Raw genomic sequence first — 20,253 nt, 5'->3', positions numbered from 1 at the left:
CTCAACTGATCGGACCCAAGTTTCTTAGGCAGAGTAAAAAAAATGACGAAATATCATTGACAGGTACATTACCTCCTGCAGCGCATGTCATGAGGGGTGGCACCCTGGAGGCCCTCACGATGTACGCTGCATGTCATTGGATTTTGCTCGTTTTCTTAGGGGTATTTGCAATCTGCGCTCCTATACGCGAACTAAACGGCTTACATCACCCGAAAGAGGAAGCGATCGGTGATCACACAGGAGAGCCGGAGAGCTCTGGGTCACAGAGGTGGCATGACCCTTTAGAAGGAGTTAAGCAAAATGCATCGTATTGCTACAAGGAAGCAAACAAGAAATATCTATGGAAAGTACTGTGAAACATTGACAGTAACAGTCGCATATTCCACATAACTGGTTTGTACATCACTCTAAAGGCAAAATAAATAGACTCTGTGCGTGGCTTTTTATAAAACATTACTGTACAGGAATACATTTCTTTTGCTGAAAGCCAATGCCACAGACCAAATGTATCCCGCACATTATGGAAAGCAAATGTGCCAAAATGAAAGACTGCTGGGAACACCGTCAGCATTGTGAAAGCACACTGATTCACAGAGTTCCTTATTGCCCCTGGGGTCATGGGGCTAGCTGTAATATTTAGGTATTCGTGGAAACTTTACTCCCCGGGGAGTAGTATTTCTTGTTACAGGGGGTGGAATTGTTTTGATGCAATCCTCCCCCCCGCACCCCCATTCCAATTTCTCATGAATACCAAGAGAAAATTCCCACAGTGTCCTGAAGGAGCGAACAGGAAGTAACGTTAACTTCTTCAGTGTCGCAAGGGGCTTCTAGACCTGACAGCCCAGGGCAGTGAGTGGGTTAATACAGACCAGTTTGTGTGTTTGGTTCATTAGTGTTCCCAGACATCTTGCTGGCACAAACATTGGTCTCACTCTCCCTCTGTTTCTCTCTGCTTCTGTCCCTCCCCCATCTCCCCTTTCTCTCTCCCCCCCTCTCTCAACCCTAATGATTCCCACATGGTTCTTGGCATCTCAGCCAAGCCTCCCAGCATTGTCTGAAATCTCCAAATTTAGAAGAAATATGAAAATTGTCAAACAGTCAGTCCTTAGTGGGTAAAACTGAAAACCTCCTAAACTGTCACAGGTCAAGGCAAGAGAAGGAGGCGGTGTTACGTGACTGCGGTCCCAGCCAATGGCCTCCCACCCTGGCCTGACAGATGTGCCTTATAACTGGCTGGCCTCTCTCCCCTTCAGCTCATATAAGGTAAAAGAAAAAAGGTCTTTTCCCCCAGATGGTTAGTCTCGTGCAGGGAAGCCCATCATCATAGACCCTGCACACACGAGAGAGAAAGAGAGAGCGCACTCACACACGTTCAACCTCTGCTTTTCTAGCGACCCAGGGGTTAAAATGTGCAGAGCAGTGCCTCGGGTCCATGACCGCAGTCATGTCACAAGTCTCCCTGGAGAGAAGGTAAGTGATCATCATTGTGTGTGTGTGTGTGTATGCCAGAGGTTTCCAACGTTTTTGGGTTAAAGAACGCTATAATTATATTGTGAAATTCTGAGGAACTTGCTACCCTCTCTAATAATGAATCTGAAATCAGATGCATTGTAAGGAACCCCAACCCTCTCTAATGTGGCCAGCTTTAACCGCTGGAAAAACCCTGAGGCTTTCGCTGTCATGCTATGACTAGCAGGGCATAGACATGTATCTTCTTACTATGCCATAAACCAGTGGTTTCCAACCTTTTTTTGGTGAAGGAACTCTATGTGAAATTCTGAGGAACCCCAACCCTCTCTAATAGCGTGTCTGAGATCAGGTGCATTGTAAATTATTTTGTATTTAGTACAATTTTCAAATGACCTGAAAATTACAGGGAAGATTTTAGGGATGACTGGGGCACCCAAGGGTTTCTAAGAACCCCAGTTGAAAACACTGGTGTATGGGTTTGTTAACTATCCCACCATACCCATCCACTATCCGTTACTATTCAAGTGTTGATCAGTTGAAAGATGTACTAAGCACTTTACAACAAGACCAGCGCTCCACAGATAAATGCAAATAGTGTTGGAGAGGGATGTCTGTCAGAAGAACTTACCAATCATAAATTTGCTTCATGCCAACTCTGAGACTCCAACCTTTCTAGTACAGCCCAATTGCTCTCTATACTCAAGATGGGCAAGATTTTCGCTGGAGTTGGCAAACGAGGTAAATTGTACCTTTTTTTTGCCTAGACAAAATGTTGCAGAAATGTTCAAAGTTCTGCAAAAATAAGTAGCCAAGCATTAAAGTTAATTTACAGGTCCTATGAACCTAAATTCAGGCCATCATTCGTATACTGCAATTTTTGCAGAATTCTGGTGAAAACTGGCAAAATGTTCATAAATTTGGAGCGCTCACTTGCAAATTTAAAATAAAAAAATATATTTATTTTTTTGAGAAATGAACAACAACAAATAAAAAGTATACTCTACATACACTTGACCATTTCAACTTTATCTTGAAAATGGTGGCAGGGGTCGTTGGTTTTTAATTACCTACAACCCCTTTTGCCAGAGAGAGAACTACTGTCCAGTTAAGGGTGTGGAAGGAGTAAAAATTGATCCTTTCCTGCTGTTTGACATTTCTTATATTTTAGGCATGTAGAAACATAGAGGGGGTGGGTACTGGATTAAATGTGTGCTTTCTGATGAGGGTGTGCTCATGGTGATACCTCATGGCTCAGGACTGACAGGGGAGGTGAGTTTGGTGGGATGGAGAGTTTCCTTGATGATGATGTAGTTGCAATGGGTTAGCAGCATTGGGTACATGTTGTGTGTTAGCAACGAGTATATGACGTGTGTGTTAACAGCAGCAGTAGTTGGTATATGTTATTGGGTATTCGTAGCATTAGTCAGAATATGCTGAGTGTTATAATGTGATGTACTGAAACCCTGTTATATAGGCCTGCCATGTACACACTTTTTGCAAACTTCTATACCTTCTCTGTTCTGTATTAATATTTGGAAGTTTCAGCCTTTACTTATTTCTCTCTCTTTCTGATCAGAGACAGAATATTCTTCTCTCATACTTGCCACACTTTGTCTAGACGTTTTCTGTTCCAAACCCCAGCACAGCTACATCCTTTCATCTGGAGCTGTCTGGAAGCCATCAAACAATTTTGTTTATATATGCAGTTTTTAAAGTATGTTAAGAGCTCCAATATGTCTTCATGTGTGAAGACATGATATAGGGCACCTAAAGCTGACCAAATAGGGCAAGAGTTAAGGGGAGTTTCTGTTAGGGCTGTGCTTTCCAACCTTTTTTTGGTTAAGAAACCCTAATAGCAACTTTGTGATCAGATGCATTGTAAATTCTTCTGTATTTGATACAATTTTGAAATGACCAGAAAATTACAGGAAACCCTTTAGGGATGCCCGGCGAACCCAAAGGTTCCTAGGAACCCTGGTTGAAAAACACTGTGTGTTAGGGTGATTGACGGGCGACAGTGTATAAAGAAAAGGTATTATTGGAATCAAAGGCTGGTTCATGCACACGAAAATTCCTTCTTCAAGAAATGGGCAAGGGAGATTTCCTCATTTCAGAGCAAGAAGCAAGTTAAATGTTCGAACGGATCCTCAGCCTTCAAAAAGTAAGCATTATAATGTTAACTTACTGCATGTTAAATGCATTTAGCATTGCATAGGGGGAGGTGGAATATAGGCCAGTTGTTGCTGGGGCGTTGTTGAAAAAGTGACCCCAAATACTTTATCCATATCGTTCAAGGTAAAAAAAAAAAAGAAAAAAAAAACCCAAATGGTTGAATATCCTTTTATTTTGTCCTAATCGAAAAAATCCTAAATTCAACGTGTGAGAATCCACTAATGATAAAAAATGAGTGAGTGTTAATCCAATGAGTGAGACTCTAAGTGAGTGCAGCTTGACAGGCACGCCAAACCTCGCAGCCACTTCCTGTCAAAAGACGGACGTGGTTTTGGCAGCTGAGAAACAAGACAGCTGCTCCAGATGTGGCCAGCTTGAACCGCTGGAAAAACCCTGAGGCTTTCTCTGTCATGCTATGACTAGCAGGGCATAGACATTTCTTACTATGCCGTATCATATACTAAACCAGTGGTTTCCAACATTTTTTTGGTGAAGGAGCCCTATGTGAAATTCTGAGGAACCCCAACCCTCTCTAATAGCGCGAATGAGGTCAGATGTGTTGTAAATTCTTCTGTATTTGGTACAATTTTCAAATGACCTGAAAATGACAGGGAACCCTTTAGGGATGCCCCCGGGGAACACAAGGGTTCCTAGGAACCCCTGTTGAAAAACACTGTCCTAAACACTCCTTTCGTTTATAGTGTACGCATGTATGTATGCATACAGAGTGGTATACTTTTACATCTCATTTTATTTTTTCATAAGGGGAAACTAGGGCTGTAAAAGACGTTAACTAGCTCAACCTGTCACAATATGTATGGTTTGTGTGTGTGAAGTGTGCATGTTGGTGACTGTACAGTATGTGTTAGTGAGGCTACATTAGTTCATATCCCCAGGGACATTACTGCACTTCAATGTACATACTGTACCTTAGTACTATACAGTACTTCAACTTTTTCAAGCATGGTTTTTTTTTTGCTGTAGAGCTGTAAATGGTAACATTTAATTATATCTTTATAACTTGAGGTAGTAGAAATGATGATGCTTTCTATTAGACTATCAAATAGTTTACTATATACAAGCGATTTCTGGGTCCAATAAAAGGTATCACCTACAGTATTTTATTTTCCTTTTTTTCCCCCACATCAAATAAAGGGCCACGGCTTCTGTTCTGTTTTGTCATATCTTCTGTAATGCAGAAATACACAGCGCGCTGTACTCAGTGCAACAATGCTGGAGAACTGATAGCCGAGGCCACACATATAGGAAGATCCATAAGCAATCCAGCAACACAGACCTGCACTGGCACTCGTTTCAAGTCTGTTCCTAAACCCCTACACTGCCAGACGGGCCAGAAATACATTGCCGTGCATTGCTGGCCCCTCTGGCTGCACATGGATTATGATTGATGTTCATACAAGCGCAAGTCATGTTTTATCTGACCATTTTAATAATGGATCCAAGGTCAGTTTAAGCCTGTTCAGTTTTTAACAATGTGTTACAGGTCACTCGGGGGTACGGAAAGAGACAATTAGCCGCTGCCGTTTCAGCCCTGAGGTAGGACAATTAGCGTTTGGATTAGGGGTTAAGGTTTTTTGGAGTAAGGGGTTACATTTTTAGGGTAAGGAGGTAAGGTGGTTAAGGTAAGGTGGTAAGGGGTTAATGTGTTTAGGGTAAGGAGTTAAGGTGGTTAGCTTAAGGTGTTAAAGGTAAGGGGTTAAGGTGGTTAGGGTAAGGTGGTAAGGTGTTTAGGGCAGCTCACACTTTTTTTCTACATGTGTAAGAAATAGCGAGTCTCCGGAGCAGAAGCGCCTTAATTTTAGCTCTGGGGACCCCCTGCTTCCATAGATACTTGCCAGAGAAGGTGCCACCTGTACTTCATGGAGGTTTAAATCCCCACATCACGCAGGCCAATAGGAAGCCGCAGCTGATGACATCGCAGCTTCCTATTGGCCCGCATCACTCTAGAGATTAAAACCTTTATTTTGCTTCCCTTGCAGAGGACATAATCTGCGGCACCTTCTCCAGGAAAGTTTCTCAGGAAGCAGGAGGTCCCTGGATCTGAAATTAACCCCACTGCTTCTTTCACATGTTAAAAAAAAATTTTTTAAAAATGGGGGCAACATTTTTTTGTAGCAGGATGAACGTTGAAAGATTTCTTTATTTATTTCCTGAAGAATTAATATCTTTTTATATTCAATGAGTTCTGTCTAGTTCTAATGTTGTCTCATAGTCACTGTTTTCCACTGTTTGGCTAATGATAGCAGCATCATAACATTACACAAACAACAGAGGAATAAGTAATCAATTAACAATTTACTGGCAGATACAAGAGTTCACAACCAGACTGATCCTGAAAGAGATTAGGTAAAGATCACAGGGATTTGTGTCTCCATTTTGTGGTGTATCCTAGTAACTCGCACACTGTTTAAAAACAAAAAAAATAAAAAAATGGTCACTGAGTCCTGCAAATTCATTAATAAGCCAAAAATATTTCGATTTTTTGTTTCTTTGCAAAGACGTGTGTAACATGGCTATCCATTTTTTGTCTTAATTGAGCATATTACACACAACACAAAAAAACGTCATTTTGTTTATTTTTAAGAAAATCTAACGTTCAATATATTTCCTTTAATGTTTTTATATGAGAAAAGGGTATTTCCTCATGTAAGAGCAGCAAATAAACAATGATGCACTCAGACATAACTTATATTTTCTGAATATAACCAACCAAGAATCTTTTGATGTCTCATTTGGAACTAGCATATAATAATGACTATGTAAATTGTATATGACGTACAGGTAGAGGTTCACTTCGATGCTCTCCGAGGCAGAGTTTTATTCTTGTTCATTTGGGGATATCCTAAATAAGATAGGGGACTACCAAAGTCAATCAAAGGTAACCACATATGTGTGGGAATACTGTACCTGTGGGATATTGTATTGTATGTCTTTGTTTATATAGCAAAAAGCAAAGGTAATGCTGCACACCACAATCTGAATAATAGTAGATACTTGCTGTTACCGGTGCTCCTGGAACAAGGGAGTTCCTGACAATGACAAGCTCCAGAGCAGACAAGGAGAAGGTTCCAGATATATCTTCACTTGAGAAAGACCACGCTTGGTGGTTGAAACGTTGTGCCTGTTCTAATAAATTCTTTTGAAAATCCGTCGTGCCCTGGAACCTTCTCCTTTTCTGTTTATATAGCGCCATTAATGTACATAGCGCTTCACAGTAGTAATGCACATGGTAATCATATAAATAACAAATAATATAAATAACAGGGCATGAGACTAAGTGCTTCAGACATAGAAGTAACATTAAGGAAGAGCAGTGGAACAATGTAAATGTATATGCAACGTGTTTAGGGAGTTCATTTTCACAAGCCCCCTCAGGAACCATTTCACTCACAAAAATAAGAAGTTACCTTTGATTGTGCCCTCTACCCATGGTTCCCATATATTTTCAAACTTCTGGTCTTTGAGCCCTTGTCACTGTGCTCCCCAACACCAAATAAATGTATATGATATTTTGAATAATTGTGGGTGCATTTAATATAAAAGCAAACAACATCTCCAACCCCCAGGTGAAGAAGGGCGATACCCCCACCCTCTTCTTCATCTCGTGAGAGTCATAATCAGATGTTTGGATTTATGGCGGTATCCTAAGGGGAGAATCCCCTCCTTACTAGAGGTAGCCCCCACAATCAAACTCCCAAACGGCCCTAGCGATACCATCCTCGTGATCTTTACAGGAGGTGATAATACAGTACCCACCTTCCCCTATTTTGTGCACTGGGGAAGGAATACATTCCCCGATCACCCTTATGTTGATCATTGAGATGGGGCAATACTGTCTCGATTTTGGGGGTTCATGTGACACCAAACACAAAAATTATAACATTTACATAAGAAAGGAAAATATGGGGGGGGGGGGGGGGTGAATAATTGGAAATCCTCTTTAGTTATCCCAGTCAGGGAATCCGGAGAACCAAATGCAGCCAGTTGAGGCAAAGTCAGGGGAGGAAGTTTACAAGGGCCAGGCATGTTTCAGTCCTTAGAACGGTTAAAAAAGTTCCAAAGGGCAATGTAAACATTAAATATGACGGGAATACCATTAGTAAATTGTACCTTGCAAATGCAAGCAACATTTAGCACATTTTCTATGCCATTCCTGTGACACTGTTTCTCCCATATAGGCAAAGAATCACAGAGCTCAAAGTGTTACTCAGTAGGCTGTGAAAGCATTAATGCTTAGTTACCAGTTGTTACCTTCCAGTCCCTCATTGGGAATTCATTAATTAACATGTTCATTTTGTCTGAATTAGTGGAGTCCTAAAAAGTGTGCCACCTATTAGATTTGTATCATGGAAATAAGTATGAAAGGTTTCTGATTGGGTGCAGGTCAGTTGACCCCTTCAGCACCAGAGGGCTTTTAGCACATTGCAAGTTGATGCGCTCAAGCTCTGTCTTGAGGTTAAACCCGTGCAGATCGTTTTCTGCGAGAGAATGGGGCCAGAAATGTGGTCACCTTGCGCAATTGCGGTTGTAAATCAGAAAGAAAGTTACGCAACTGGTTAAGAATTCAGTTAGTGTCTGATACATAGGACACACAGTATAAAAGAAAAGCATCCTGACACACAGCAGTATTGTAACACACTCTATGATTCTAATAGCCAGGGTGACATTTTAACACGGAGAAACATAACCAAGCTCCAGCTCTGTATACTTGGGAGATATGTATTAGGCTGAGTCCATGGTGACTCAGCCCGTGCGGAGGCGCACTGAGGCTGAGGGAAAGCGGGTGCTTTCCCTGGCCTTGGTTAGCGCGCCGTCCGGGGGGGCGGGCCAGTGACGTCACGGAGCTGGTTCGCCCTCATTGGGCGAACCGCTCACGTGACGGCCCTGCGCTCCAGTGAGCGCCAAAACTAAAATTTTCTTCAGATCCACGCTTCCGCACGCGTGCGCGAGCCCCTGCTAAAGCCGCTCTCATTGCGGCTGCAGGGGCTCACTGGTAAGCGTGAGCGCGCCTCAGCACGGGTGGCAAGTCAGTCCGGCTACATCTGTACAGATGACGATTGTTATCTAAGCTTCTCACGTTTCGCACTAAGCAAAAGAGGTTACCACCTCCACACCCGGCAGATCAAACCAACGCAACCCTGCTCCAATATTGACACAAACTTTGATACATCACGTTATACTATTGCTTCACGCAACTCCTCCCCTAACTGCTCCAACACTGCACCCCAGTTCAATAACTTGTACAAGATGAGCAAGACTGACACAGAAAAATGATACATTGATGCAAGAACGGTGCAGTCAAAATGGTGCACATTTGGGTCATATTTGGTGCAGTGCTCCATGTTGGCTCCAACTGTGACCCTGTATACATATCCCCAAACTACACTTTAGTACATATTTATAAGTGCAGACGCAGAATTTTTAGGACGCAGGAAAAGCATTTTTTTTGTATATTGTCATCAAGGTAGTGTTTTTAATGCTTGTGCAATGTGGCCCCTCTAGCAGGGAAGGGGGAAAGCAGAAAAAGATGCATTTCCAAATACAGTGTATCAGAAGAGATGTAAGAAATGTGACAAATGTGATTTTATTTGTGTGCCAAATCCACTTTAAAAGTAAAAGTGCACAGGTCTTAAAACCTCTGTACTGTACACTATAATTTCATGTATCAAGAATTCTTATGTTGGTCCATTATAACTGTCTGCCAATATTTCGTTTGTAATTTAAAGGTAGATTTGTTGTATGTTATCACAACATACAACAAATCTGCCTTTAAATGACACACTAAATATTGGCAGATAGTTTAGTGTGAGCCTGCAACATCACTACAGAAAGATCTCAATATCTCATAGCGGCTGCAGAATCACCCATCCCGAGAACTGGGACTCTGGCTTTCAGCAGTGTCATGCACAGGTGCCATGCAAAGCGTAAGCAGCTTTTGCATTTCTGGCACTAACTCCGGTATTATTTGGTAAATGAGGCACATAGAAAGACTTTGAGGTGCAGATCGAGGTGGCATTTGAAATTGTTATGAAGTAGTAAGAAATATTTTGTGTCAGAAAATGTATTAAATACCCTCAACCCTGCTACTAGTTGGGGGGAATATTTCCATATGTGCAACTAAGTTTAATTTCCATGGTCACAAGGCATTTGAGGAGTTCAATTGCGATGATGATGTAGAACAATAAACCGTGGGCCTCAGTAGCACTAAAACGCTCATAAATTATTGTGCATCCTTCAGCTTAACATTATACCATAAAATGTATTTTTGGGGCCTGCGGTTTGAAATACTCATTCACTTCCTGCTGTCCCCTTCTCTCATTATTGACCCCTCCATTCCACAGCAAACACATTGTCCATTCTCACATGCTCTCTGACCCCGCAGATTTCTATTCCAGTTGTTTTTACTCTATCAAGAATGTTACATGTAAACAGAGTAGCTAAGAGTCTGTGTCACACGCTCCCGGTTTCCTACAAGGATCAGCCCATTCCTGGCTGGCAGGACTGCAATGAACTCAGGGGCAAAAGGCTCCATCATTGAGAATTTTAAAGTGGGATTGTTTATTTGATGTATGTTTCTATTATTTGTTGTGCAGGTGCAGTCACACAACACAATTAATCAAGCGTGTGTGACTTGACCAACATTTTGTTGTGAAACCAGATGTTCTGGCGTCACGGTATTGTGACATCATGACATTTTTCAAAACAGTTCAAAGGCAAAAAGATGACACATATCTAAATCCAATGTCATTTTTGCATGAAGCATTACTTTTAAGCAGTTGAACCTTTAATGAAGCAACATAAACCAAAAGTGACACATACAAAAAAAGGCTCACGTGTTGTTTTGATTGCGCATTTGTGTTACCCGTTGGTCAATGATAATTCTTGCTTCTAAAAGTCCTCTTATGGAGTTACTCACTGGAATGGAAGTGGAGTTTGTAAGTAACAGAGGAGAGGGCTGTGTGGTTTCCTTCACCAACACAAAATATTATGGGATCTGTCTAGGTCAGAGAATTAGAGTTACTTTCTGGTTGAGTCAATTTTAGTAACAGATTTGTATCAGCTTTATTAGATGATCATCAATATAACAAGACAACTGTGCCAACAGGTCCCCCAACTCTAAAGGGTATGAAATAAATATATTACAAAGGCGTTCATGCAGCCACCTCAGGTGTAGAATCCTGACAGTAAATCTCTAGCCATCTAATCTGCAGGATTTAAGAGATGATGTTATCAAAATAGACCGGTAATATGAGACATGGGTAGATAAAGTGATTTATCCATGATCAGTGAGGGAGAGTACGTGGATGATACTGAAACTGAACCCAATTCTTGCATATTATAGACACTTGAAACATTACACCACACATACACCATGATATTACACTGCAGTGATAAAACTCCCGAGCACCTCAATGCATTCACAAAATCAGAGATTACTTTAAAAAGGTCCCAATTTTAGCCCTTTATATGGGAATTATGAAATGGCATAAGAACTTTAAGCAACAGGCCAACACAAGCCCCATCTTGGTTGTGCCCCTCACAATAGAACTAATCTCTTCCTATTGCCTCAGGGTCCCAATATTATAATGTATCCCAGAATAAACCACAGAGAAAAACAGCACATGCCCCCGGTGGGTTGGCTGACTGCCGGAGGGGGATTGGAGCTGTTTGAAGTCCCAGGAATCTGCCTCTGACCATAAAAGGAAGAGACATTTTTCTTCAGTCCGGATCATGGAAAAAGAAAAAAAGCTATTTTTAGTTAGACGTCTGGCTGCATCTGAGGAAAACTGTGGAGTGTGATAGAGATCTGTACTCTGTGTGTGTCTCCTCACACAATAACACGCACACAATCATATACACTAAGGCACTATTGCCATTTCTCCCAACTAAAGTTCATTTAGGCAGGTTTCTGTGCATCTTTTTTCTGCCCACACTTTTTTTTTTTTGCATGGATACACATCATGCAAATACTCATACACTCCCATGCATGATTGCAGACATGAACATACATGAAGCCTATACTCATCCTCTGTCATGCACAATGGATACACATCAGTCACATGCTCATATAGTCCCATGTACAGTCACACATGTATAAACTGCATGCATGTATTTAAACTGTCCTCCCACACATATTTACATATGCACACGCAGTCACACATGTATCACCTGTAAGTCATTTCTTATAATGCACCTTTTCCTATTTTAATGGGTCTAAGATGGACACCCACTTCCATCTCTAGCACAAGGTTACAACAAAGGGTTGATAATGGTGCTGACAGCTGGGGGGGAACGGCAACACATTGCATAGTGTATGGGGTTTAATGGGGGGTTTATGACACAAACAGTGAGCAGCAGTGCTCAAAATCTCAATTAATGTGAATGGTGGGTGTCTATATCTGGTGGAATTGCTCACCCCTATAAGGGTATCTGACATGATCCAGCTGCTCAGTCACTTTAAAAAACAAAACTTTAAAGCTGGTGAAAACAAGGCACAGGAGCCCCTTCTATACAGTAACTCCCCTCTTTCCATATCAAAAGCACTGGTCGTGGGGGTCAACCCTCCGAGAAAACACACATCATCCCTAAAAACAGGAGCTGGAGGGAGTCCAAATCTCAGAGGGAACCTCAAGTCAACAGAGCGACAGCAAAGACTGTTCCCATCACTCCTTGTCATACCAGTATTATTAAATGCTATTTGGCATGGTTTGCATTTCACAAGAATAATGAATACTGTGATAATCTAATCAAACCATTTTAGTTCTGGATGGACCAGAAAAGAATTGCATGCCTATGTATTGCTGAAGTATGACAAGCACAGAAAGGAGTTAACTGAATTAGTGTTAGAAAAGAGAAACACATTATGGCAAACTGAGGAACCCTACAGATGTAAGACCTGGGTTCAAGAGAGTTCCCTGAAAAGCTCCACCCCCCACTCATCCCAACGGAGACAAAAAGCTGCACAGAAATTGAGCTCAAGAGATTGCAGTAGTGTTATATATGTACTAAGTAGCTGAAGATATTCATTTTATATTGGGGTGTAGAAGGTAATTGGTTCTATTTATCCACCAGTGATAAAGTCTGGGTAACTTGTGTTCAAGTGCTGGAATTATGGTGAAGTAATCCTACACAGTACCATACATCTGATTTTAATTGAGGAGTAAATAAAGGGTAGGAACAGAGATGTAAGGTCACAGAGTCGAGTTGCGGTGTGTTGAGCACAATTTCAAAGTTGGAGAGAACCATTTGTCACGCACGGCCCACCTGTGAGCACTTGACCTGCATATGGGACCTGGGTTAATACACACAGCTATCTAGCGGAGACCCTCAAACGATTCATATCTCCCCTCAATCTGTCATGAAAAGCACACTTGTGAGCACGTGACATATATGCAACCAGAGGAACTTTTAACCTAATTGTATGGACTATCAACAAGAATTATACATAAACGAGTAGTACCGACCCTACTGCCCAATTTGATCTAAAGCTCTAGGTCTGAAGTTCATGGTCATTTGACTTGTATGAATGAATTACTATACGGTGTTGTTGTCCTTCAAGTGTACACTGCCACACTAACAGTTGGGATAAGACGGTATCAACAACATTGTTCAACATCTCTAGACCTTTTAACACCTTAATTACTGAAGATGCATAAATTGAGCTAACTGTGCTCATTGTACAACATATTCTTGGATTGTTTTCTGCAGGTATGTTTCATTACAGAGAGGAGCCCCACAAAGAGGAAATAGCAATCAGCATGGTGGATTAAAGCACCTCAGCATGTTCCAGACAGACCCCTGGAGGAGTAATTAGTCCAAACAGCTGTGATGCAGCATGTGTAACATTCCTGGGACATCTGAGGATAGGTGAGAGGTGAGGACTCTGCTTGGAACGCTTTTCAAGATTGTGAATAATTTCCTAACCTCTTGTCCAAACCTCATACCAACAGCTGGAGAAAGAGGAAATCACTTGCTCGGTTGTGTATGAAAGTATCTGTCATAGATAGCAGCCGGTTTGGCTCACAACTAACACGCTTGCCAAAAATCAGCCATCGAAGGAATTGGCCTCTGCAGTGGTTTCAGCTTGACTAATTAAGGTCATTCCATTTACTTTTCCAACTACTTAATATTTGTATTATTAATATTTATATATCCAAGAGGTTCATTTACTACAGTGTGATGGAAAATGATACTTCTTATTGACCATTAACCCTTTTCACTTTGATTTTTAACCTTTAGTCTTTTAAAATAATTTGTAAGGTTTTTGGCAATATAGTAATAATTGTAATAATATTTTTTATGTTGTACTGTACTTTGTGGAACTGTGTGTATACAAAGAGATATTTTTGGAACCTGATGCACAGGGGATAAAGGGACTTGTCTATGGTCAAGTACAGCTGGTAATGGATGTCAAGCAGTAACTTAAGAGCTCTGGTGCCTTCTTCTTCTCCTGCATCCCAATTAGGTATCACATTGTGTATTATTGGTCATAGACACCTATTTAACCGCCAACAGACGTTTTTGTGCGTGGTAAGTAAATACATAGGTTAAATGACTTCCATAGGGATTGCTTAGAAGTGCCTCCATCCACTACATGTAGTGTAACTACAGTGGTACCTATAGAGTCTGCAGAGTCTCATGGAGCTGGTTTGGTGAAAGGCTGTGATAAAGTAAAAATGTTTAAATGGTTGTGATCGATTTGTGAATGGCTCTTTTTTGTCCCCTTTCCTTCACCCCCCTCTGATGGAGATATAGATGTACATTGCCATCCGTAGAACCCCAGCGTCTCCCAGCCCAAGGTGCAGTGCTGCATCTCTGGTCAGTTGTGAGTCTGAGATGAAGCACTGTAGCTCGGGATGGGGGGAAATGTTCTGCCACAGAGAAGAGGACCGGAGAAAGCCACTAGCCAAAGAGCACACTAGAGCAAGAGCCACTACCCAATTGCACACAGTCTCAGGACTCGAGTAAGAAGAGCTCTCAGAGATGTGTGAGGGTAGTTTTCATTTTTATTCAGGGTGTTGTTTGTGCTCAGTTCTGCAAGTGTACATGGTCACACAGTAACGCCTTTGAAAAATGCTATCAATCTAACGTTAGACTGTTCATGCCTCTCTGAACACAGCCTGACTAACAACAAGTCTTCCTAAACTCAAAGCTTCTCATATGGGTCTAAATGACACCAGTAGAAATGCACTTAACATGATAAAACGTGCAGGGGCTTTACCTTCATCGCTAGTAAATAATTTGTATTTAAATATTGTGGTTTATATATCCAACGCAGGCACTCAATCTCTCCAGTGTCAACTATTGTAACCTTCTACTGTGTGGCCTTCCTGACTCATCTGTCTCCCCTTCAATCTATCCTAAATGCTGCTAGCATCACTTTACGCTCTCCTAAATCTGTCCCAGCGTCTTTCCAGCTGAAATTCTGCTCCTGGCTTCGTATCAAATCCCGTATTACACACAACATTCTCCTCACTTTCAAGACTATACACTCTTCTCCCCCTCCTTACATTTCAGCCCTAATTTCTCGCTATACACCTTCCCAACTCTTTCATTCTGCTCAAGGATGTCTTCTGTCTGCCCCTTTTATATCTAAAGCCCTCTCCCACCTAAAATATTTCACACTCACTGCCCCACACCTTTGGAATTCCCTTCCCCTTAATATCTGACTGGCACCCTCTCTCTCCACCTTTAAGACCCATCTTAAAACACACCTCCTTAACGGAGCATATGGGCAGCTCGGTGGCTGATACTACACACCTCATACATCGACCATGGCCCCTTGCAGACACACTTACCAGAACACCTTCCTATTGTCTCTGTACGTTCTTCCTACTTACCTACTTGTAAGCTCTTTGGGGCAGGGACTCCGGTTTCCTAATGTTACTTATGTCTGAACAGCTTTTTGTTTTCTTGAATTGCTTATTCCCATTATGTGTTACATTATTATGTCACCTGTATTACTGCTGTGAAGTGCTATGTACATAGATGGCGCTATTTAAAGATATATATACAGTACCTTTTTCTAATTAGAAATGTACTATTTTTTTTTTATTTCACACAGTTCTTTCTTTTTTTTAAAGGCAGGAGATTTATTGTGGAACGGGTCGCTCCTTTTTATTGCATACATGTATAAATCTTTGGCCCAAAGAACTTATCCCCAATGTTTAATACATTTGAACCTATATTAAATGATACAGCACTACTAATTTTTAAGACACTTCGGCCACTAGCCATTTATCTCGTCACTCCATAAAAGACATTGAGATACAGTATACAGCACAAATGCATTTTGCAGCTCTACAAACAAGATCATAAGAGGACATCTCCGAAGGCATCATGGAAAAGCAGGAGTGATCCAAACACTCCGTAACAGATGATGCAGGACATTGTGACAAGACAATGTGGCCGGCCGCTTTGGTTTTGTGATGGAGTTCCCTTGACCATGGAGACCTATGTGACCTCGTCCTCAGGGTCCAGTTTTCCCAGGAATCCCTTGGGTGATGTGGTGGGGATTCCTGGAAATACTGTTCTTGGGGTCTAGGCTGGGCATCTGGAAGCATCTACAGTATCATGATGTGCAAGTGACCTCCAGCATTTCAAAGACAGTCTTTATGTGTATGGTAGGGTTATCATCTGTCTACAATGAGTCCTTCAATCAGTGATGGTTGTTATATTGGGATGGAAGCTCTAAAAGGGACAGTCATGTAAAAGGTCAAATGTTAAACAACTGATCAGTGCAATTGTAACAGGTCTGCTGATTTCATGCATTTTACCCATGTATGTTGATCTGTTTGACTAATGTTGGCATCATTATTTCTTTACAGAGCAAAACAAAAATAACAATTAACAAACGTCTTACCCCCAGAAGACATTAGATAAAGATTGTAAAAAAACAAAAACAAAAAACATTTGTTTCCCAATAATCAAGATCGTGTGTATTGTCAGCTGGGTGGAAATAGAAAAGTATTGAGTGGCACCTTCAACTATAGAGGCCATTATGTGGGCCCCAAAGGCGCTACGCCCCAAAAAGTCAAAACTAGTCCAGTCATTAATCTGTGGTTATGAGATTAAATGAAGAATAAATAAACTTCATAATGCTAATAATTCTATGCAACCATTGTTTGGTAGCAGTCTATTTAAACCAGGTCTGAATCAACGTCACTGTAGTTGGTGGATTAATTAAATATAACCACACAAATAGAGCACAACGCTAACCAAAATTAAGTAGATGAATTAATGAAGGTGCCTAAATTGCCTAGATTGGCAACGGGTGCTACCTGTGTGCTTTAATAGATATATTTATCAGAACAAGAGAGTAGCTGGAATATCCAATTACCCTCCAAAAGAAAGCACATACGTGGTGCACACCAAGGCTGTTAAAACTTAACATGTAATGATATAAAATATATGCTTACACTTGCTTATAAATTCCATTAAAGTGTGTTTATTAAAATAAACAATAAAATTACAGGGAGTGAACGGTGTCCTTGTGCCAGTAAGAAAGATGTTTTGTAAACCTGATAGTGATTGAATTGATCGGGTAATAAGCAATGGAAGATCAATATAATGTACATATATTTAAATGGTAAATACTCCTAGTCCACTATAACAAAATGTCTGCACTACTGGAACCTATAGTGCTGACAGTCATGACACAGCTCTAACATCACTGCTTAATATCAATGCTAATCTAGTAGAAATGCACAGACATCTGCAAAGTAGAACACAAATGTGTGTAGTTAGTAGAACTAAGGTAGTACACCAATTAGATATATACATATGAATGCTGCTAAGTCTGGGATGACTATTTAATTATAAAAGCCATGAATAGCAGGACACAGCTCTAACATCACTGCATAATATTAATGCTAATCTAGTGAAAATACACAGACATATGCAGAGTAAGAAACATAAATATGTACAATCAATTAAACTAGGGTGGGTCACTAGATATTTATATACAAATGAATGCTGCTAAATGTAAATAAAATCTGCAAACACAGATGTAATATCTGACTCAAGCTAGGCTAGGCTATATAATTATAAAAGCCATGTGGAACACCGCGCAGTTACAAGATCACTGCATAGTTATAACTATGTGTATATATATATATACACACTCTAAATAGGCCACCACGCTGCTCCACTCTAAATGTAGCTGAAGACAGAAAAAGTGTGTATACTCAGCGTAACTAACCCTTAACTGCCGAATGCACTCCCTACATGTATAACATAAACACAGCAGGACCACTGAAAGGAGCCCACAAGCAGGGGAGGTAGAGCATGGGTAGTGAGCCAGGTATATATGGCAACAAAATAGCAGCGATACAATAGTAACAAAACTCCAATACAAAATATCAAGAAAATCTGCATACAAACAGGCCCACGGAAGCCTGCATTTGTATGCACAGATTTTCTGTGGGAAAGTTAAGGGCTCAGCACGTATTTATATAAATCAGGTGATGTAACGACACCGACGTTGAAAGAAGTATGGTTTGTGTTTTATTTTATATTATGTTCACCGCAATTGTACCTCTTTATTGATTATCCTCTGATTGATCTAAATATATGGATTTCTAATCTTTTCCCCAAATTCTTGCTTCTGTATCCCAAACCTGAAAAACTGAATAAAATCTAAGTAAAAAAAAGACAAATGTGTTCACCATGGGACTGTTGTGTTTAAAAACTATTTCTAAATACTTCTACATGGCTGATTTGTTTTTAAATGTAACCTATTACACATGCCTTTGGTACACTTTTATTTTTGAAAAGAAGCCTCATACTTTCGGGGTTTTCGTTTCTCATTCTCTTACCCCTTCAGTGCTGGATGGGTCTGTTTGGCCCTTTCTGCGCAGAAGAGGATACAACCACATACTTGCTGACACAGTCTAGAGCCAAACGGCAACCCTAGAAGAGGCTTTTGGGTAATTTCGCACTGTGAGGTGCATGACGGAGAATGTATAACAAGGAGCAGTAGTGCACTTTTACAAGAGCAATCCAAACAATTTCCCCCCATTTTTTAAATACAGGATTGAAGCAGGGGGTCTCCGGAGCTGGACCCCATTCATTTGGGATTCGCGGAACACTTGCTTCCCGGAGAAACTTACCTCCAAAGGGGATGATAGTATCTCTTACAGTTTTCTACAGTTTAAAGCCACCAGTCACATGGGCCAATAGCAAGCCGCACCGGATGACGTCACATCTTCCTATTGGCCCACAGGGCCGGGAGCTTTAAAAAGCAGCCATAATGGGAACCCTGGAGTGGCTACTAGCACCCACTACGGAGGTACGTACCTCCGGAAGCAGGGGGTCCCTGAAGCTGAAATGAATGGGGTTCAGCTCCGGAGACCCAGTGCTTCAATCCTGTAGAAAATTAAAACAAAAAACAAAAGCCCGGTTTGCCTCTTTAAAATGAATAGTAGAATTGTATGTCTATCATTCATGCTTTGAGTAATAGCCTGCTGGTCATTGCACCCTCCAGCACGCCATGTGCATTTACACCACGAGCAGTGTGGGAAAACTGCACCAAAGGTCAGAAGGTGACAGCGGAAAACATTCCAATCATCATCTCCCAACTCTCTGTCCCTGCTATGTACAACTTTATTCTTCCCCTCTGCTTAAACCCCGCTTTTTACCCTTCATTTCTCTTCCGTTCTGCCTCTCCTCTCCTTTCCTATGTATGCAGAGGCTGAGAAGAAGCTTGTTGGTTCTTAAATAAAGCCTTTTTACTTTGTTACAAAGCGCTTGGGTTTTTCTTTTCCTCTGAAAATGACCAGGACGGATGATTTTCTTAACCCCTTCATTGTTCAAGGACCCAGCAGCGCATTGGTTAATGCAGCGACTTGCAGGACGGTCTTCCAGTGTTGAACACAAAAGGGCTCACCCACGCAGGAATCTTACATACATGTACTACAAGCTGTGTATTTACTGCAACAAAAATAAAGATGAGCACACATTTCATAAGCATGCATGACACACACACACACACACACACACACACACACACACACACACACACACACACACACACACACACACACACACACACACACACACACACACACACACACACACACATTAAATGTAACACCCACATAGCATACAGGTACAGGTTCATGATATCATTATGTCATTGAGCAGGAATTCTTTCCAATGTACAGTATGCTCTAGTAAAACGAAGTGTACCTGCATAATGAACACATACAGTTAGATCGCTAGGAACAAGGTACTGTATAATGGTGTTGGCTTTCCAATAACACACAGAACAACAAAGTTAGTAACATATGGACCTGCATGCTGTGATGCAGCTGGTACAAAAAAAAATAATTGCAATGCCAAAATCAGAAAAGATTGGACACCAACATTATTCAGTTTACCTCATACATATAAAACTATAATTTGGGCTGAAAAAATATCAGTAACATTCACCAGCCAAGATAAAAGGTGTCTCCCGCCCTCCCCGCCCCAAAAACACACACAGACCACCTCCCTTCCCATTACCCACGCAACACCTCCCCCTCCCCACGCAACACCTCCCCCTTCACATTTCCCACGCAACACCTCCCTCTCCCATTACCCACACAACAC

General features: G+C 41.2%; 1 long non-coding RNA gene across 1 annotated transcript; it reads left to right on the top strand.

Annotated features, from left to right (window-relative positions):
• The first annotated feature begins 1,269 nt into the window (after window positions 1-1,269).
• Window positions 1,270-18,252, top strand: LOC142495446 (uncharacterized). The gene is made up of 2 exons (XR_012801741.1): window positions 1,270-1,470; window positions 13,372-18,252. It is a non-coding gene; the product is annotated as an uncharacterized LOC142495446 (long non-coding RNA).
• Window positions 18,253-20,253: the final 2,001 nt, after the last annotated feature.

The sequence above is a fragment of the Ascaphus truei genome, chromosome 5, assembly GCF_040206685.1.
Source record: "Ascaphus truei isolate aAscTru1 chromosome 5, aAscTru1.hap1, whole genome shotgun sequence".
NCBI classification, from domain to species: domain Eukaryota; kingdom Metazoa; phylum Chordata; class Amphibia; order Anura; family Ascaphidae; genus Ascaphus; species Ascaphus truei.
Note: the sequence above shows the minus strand (reverse complement) of the source record. Positions and strands in the feature narration are given on the sequence as shown.